The 4,548-nt window shown below is 44.2% G+C and overlaps 1 long non-coding RNA gene across 1 annotated transcript; it reads right to left on the bottom strand.

Annotated features, from left to right (window-relative positions):
• Nucleotides 1-219: 219 nt before the first annotated feature.
• On the bottom strand, nucleotides 220-1,067 carry LOC131257526 (uncharacterized). The gene is made up of 3 exons (XR_009177479.1): nucleotides 538-1,067; nucleotides 343-408; nucleotides 220-266 (listed from the first exon to the last, which is right to left on the bottom strand). It is a non-coding gene; the product is annotated as an uncharacterized LOC131257526 (long non-coding RNA).
• Between the last annotated feature and the right edge of the window lie 3,481 nt (nucleotides 1,068-4,548).

The raw sequence follows: 4,548 nt of genomic DNA, 5'->3' as shown, positions 1-4,548 counted from the left end.
AACCAGATCCGAACCGAACCGACTGGATCAGTGCGGTTCGACCAGGATCAGGCAAATCCAATTGTTAATTAGATCGAGTACAGGTGAATGTCAATTTGGACCGAACCGATCCGAAATCCGATCCCATTAGATCTGATCCGATCCGATTTGGACCGGACCGAATATATATATATATATATATATATATATATATATATATATATATATATATATATACCGGCAACATTAGAAAGAATCGTTGCAGGAAGCTACTTTGGATCACCAACCTTCAAGATGAGATTTCAAATTAGGCTCAACCATTGATCATTAATCAGGTATTTTCCAAATCCATGAAGCAATTACCATAATACATTTGGTTCCATTTGATTTTAGAAGCTGTAGAGGAATCAGAGTCGCCGGTTCAAGAGCCTAAATTTGTAAAAAAGGAAAGCAAAATCAGCAAAGTAGGGTTCATAAAAGCAAAATCTGGTTCAGTGTTAAAAATAAATAAATAAACAGCTAACAGATCAACATGTAGGATAGAATGAAGAAATATACTTGAGCTGCTTCATCAATAACAACAGCATGAAACAGAGAATCTTCAGATGGGTTTCCAAATCTGTAACCAGAAATAGGTTTTAAGCAAACTCCATAAGATCACCACCATAGCCACTGAGAGTAGTCATCACTATTTCGGCTTCCCTTAAGATTGCTTTGCGTAATTTGTACTTAAGTGCTTTGACTTCTTCGGAAGATCTCCTTTCTTGGGACTGAGCAGCCACTGGATCCACACAAATAGCTTTCTTTTGTGCATACAAGGCTTTGAGCTTCGCCCCAATTACTTCATCTGACATTTCCTGCTTGGCATCCTCTTTAGGGTCCCCATCTTCGAAAAGGCTTTTTGCATCCACATTGCCATCTCTTAAGTTAGCATGTTTAGACTCATAGAACCGAATTCTATCAACTAATTTTTCTAATTTAGAACAAAGTGACATGGAAGAATCACTGTCCGTATCATTTTTTGCATCACTTTCATTCATCTTAAAACAGAAACATCTCCCGAATTCGTAATCTTCTTAAATTTTTCAAAAAAAAAAAACATTGACGGATCCGAATCTTGCTCAATTCGATCCAATTCGGTTTTCCTGACCGAGTCGGACTCCGATTAGTTCAGGTCAATAGGGGTTCGGATCGGTCTGAGTCAGATGACCCGGACTCGGTCCCAGATCGGATTGAGTTTGGTTCAGGTCATGTAGAATCCAGACTGAGTCGAGTTGGACCTAATCCGATCCGACTCGGTCTGATGCCCAACTCTAACCATCAGCCATTGGCTGGTGGTAGAGGGAGTAGCCAATCCGTTTCCATTCACGCGAGGTCTGATTAGGCGACACCCCGACCTCACTCAAGACGGTACGACGCTCACCGTGGGGCCCTATATATATATATATATGGAAAAGGTACTATGCGCTCGAGCTGATGGGAACGTCCCATGAGGTCGAGCTGTGTGGGCCCCACCGTGATGCGTGTCAACCATCTACCCCATCAGTCAGATGCACCATTCCATCATGGGCCTAGGTCTCAAAAATCAAGTCAATCCGTGACTTGTGTGGGCCACGCCACATACAAAAGTTGAGAAGGGCTGTGCACCATTAAAACATTCATAAGCATTTTTTGGGCCCACCGAGATGTGGTTTGCAAATCCAGCCCATCCATTATGTGTATCCCACTTGGATGAAAATCGGGGGTCGTGTATATACTCGACTCCCGAGTTCCCGGTCACTTATAGCCAATTTTCATTAATATGCGATCCGAAATGCGCAGCCTGGAATCTTCTGGAACATGAAGTACATCCACACAAGTCCACCGAAATGAAAGAGACCGAATACAAATATAAATATATATATATACATGTCCAAAAGAATACATGGGTCGTACAAGATGCTACCCAACAAAATCACAAAAGAATAGTAACTCCAAAAAGGAATAAAAGCGAGCCCTTGTTCGAATCCAAACCCGCCTCTCAAGGGCGGAGAACCGACCATCGTCTGGAAGTAGGATAGCTCGTCCTCCTCATCCAAGCTCGACTCGCTAGGCTCCTCCAATCCCGAGTCACTGCATCTATGAATGGGTCTAGTTGGTGTTTTAAAACACCGTCCCAGTGGGAGTGAGTGATCCACTCGGTGGGTGCTATTAGTCTTAAGTTGCAACAAGCATCAATTATAATAAGAATTTAATGAAAAGCAATCAATCATAAATATCTATCTAGTCTTGTTAATGTGCATGCATGCAGGATGATATGATGTATGCCCTCACCACAACGCTCCCTCGTGCGACAACATCTAACGATCGCCAATGCCAACACTCCCTCAGTGCGACCTCGACTGCCGAGTCACCAACCTAGCTAATGCCATGCAATGATGATGTTAACCGGGTTCTTAGTTAAGTCCATTCATACAGCAGGTTGGGGAATCGATACACCCCACGTATCAAAGTGTCCTAAACTAGTTGCGAGGCCAAGGCCCCCAATGTGTGAGGTCGAGACCCGCGATCCTTGACCCGTCGGGTTTCCCCCATCCTCGACTTCAAGCACATGGGGGTGCTGAATGTGGGGTCGCTCGCGGTCACTACGGGGAGGCGCGTCACCCCAGCGTAGGCCGACAGCTCGGACACCGTGTCCCATTCCACCATGCCCGGCTCACGAGACTGTGGATCAATATTCCATCCGGTATCGATGGGCTACAACGGTGGTAGGGTGTTCCAGTTTCCATACATATGTGAGCAAACAAGGTTAACAACCAGGTGGGTCAGCCAGTGGACTAAACCGCACGAGCCCAGGCAAGTATGTGGCGGAACGACATCGGGTACAAGCGACCCATGTAGCCTAACTACTGCCGCCCACACGTACTCACCCAAACCCATGGGTTTAGCCTCAAGGTGGTCCTACCAACGGAACCACCTTCGCTCTCCTCATGTTCCTGACCAACCCAAGGGTAGGAATAGTGACTCATAGCATGCCAACTACCAATGTAACATCAAGCATATTCAACACCATGTTCTCATGTTGCTCAACATACAATTCAAATTTCTCTAACAAGCAACTATTAATATCATGAATAAAGTGTAGGTGTGTGGTGTGGGTTAGTGAGGAAGTTAACACTTCCTCCATGTTGAGAAATCATATGTACAAGAGCAATAAATCATACACAAGATGAAGCAACACATATGAGAAGAAGAAATCAACCATACATGAGCATGTAATCATCCATACACTAGATTATGAGAGAGGCAAGATTAACATCAAAGAGAAATAAACATGCAATTCATACAATTCCAACAATATGTCATTCCTAGGTTTTTCTAGATTCTTCCATACAACACACCAAGCAAACAAAATCATTAAACTCCAACTATAATTGGTGCTAAGCCACCTAAGAACAATAGTCTGCACCTTCGAATTCGTTGAAGACTTGGAAACGACCTAGGAGTGTGGATTTTGGGTCGATTGGCCGGAATCCCTAAAGCATACGTTTGTATGTTAGAACCCCATGTAAATCTCTTCTTCACTCAAGGGTTTCAAGAAAAAAAGATGAATGATCTTACCTAGACGATCATGGAATGAATGATGTAGTTATGGTGGAGAGCTTTTCCTTGAAGAAGAGATAGGGAGTTGTAAGGTTGAGCTTTCTTGGGCCCCACCATCAACAACACCCTCCTTCACTCTCTTCTTCCTCTCTCTTTCTCCTCCTTTCTCCTCTTTCTCTTCTCCTTTTTCTCTTTTCTCTCTTTCCTTCTCTAGGGCAAAATCGTATGGGGAGAGAGAGAGCCCAAATGAGGCCTTTTTATAATATCAGATTTGGTGAAATAGCCCCAAGTGTTGGGTTTTTACTATACTAGCCCTATGGGAGGGTTTTTCTAGCCTCTAGGGCCCACTATGGGGTGTATATATTGATATACACTATAGGATATTTAGTCCTAATGATGATCTATGTATGGACATGATCGGCCCGCTATTTGGATGCGCCAATTGACAGATATGATTAGAAGTCTGTTTAACGGTCATCAATGGTCAATCGGGGCCACGGCTATATAGATATGAGCAGGGAAATATCCTTACTCCACTTGTGAAGTTTGGTTGCAAACGAACGGTCCGAAACTCTCAACTTTGCATAAGAGTGGACGACCTAATTCACTTAACTTTCAGCTTCTTCCTTTAGGGTATTTGCACTTCTCATGCACTCGTCCTTCGGCTCAAGTTGAGCGGTTCTGGACACTACCCAGGTCTGACTCTCGCGATGGACGTCAAGCCCAATGAGACGGACATTATTCTATAGTTTTGGAACTAGTGGCCCACCAACGAGCGGTCTAGATCTTGTTTAGAAAATTGAGGCATTTCTGGTGGCCCTCTGGCCATGAAACTTATAGGATAGGTGCTTCATGGCCCGTTGAAGGGCCATGCAAAATTTGGGGTCGATCGGATATGGGGTTTGGTCGCACGGGTCCGATTTGCGATCAACGGTCACCGTTCCATGATCGGCTCCCAGAGTTTGTGGACGGGTGTAGGAAAATTCA

This window comes from Magnolia sinica, chromosome 10, assembly GCF_029962835.1.
Source record: "Magnolia sinica isolate HGM2019 chromosome 10, MsV1, whole genome shotgun sequence".
Taxonomy (NCBI): domain Eukaryota; kingdom Viridiplantae; phylum Streptophyta; class Magnoliopsida; order Magnoliales; family Magnoliaceae; genus Magnolia; species Magnolia sinica.
This window is presented reverse-complemented; position numbering and strand designations above follow the sequence as displayed.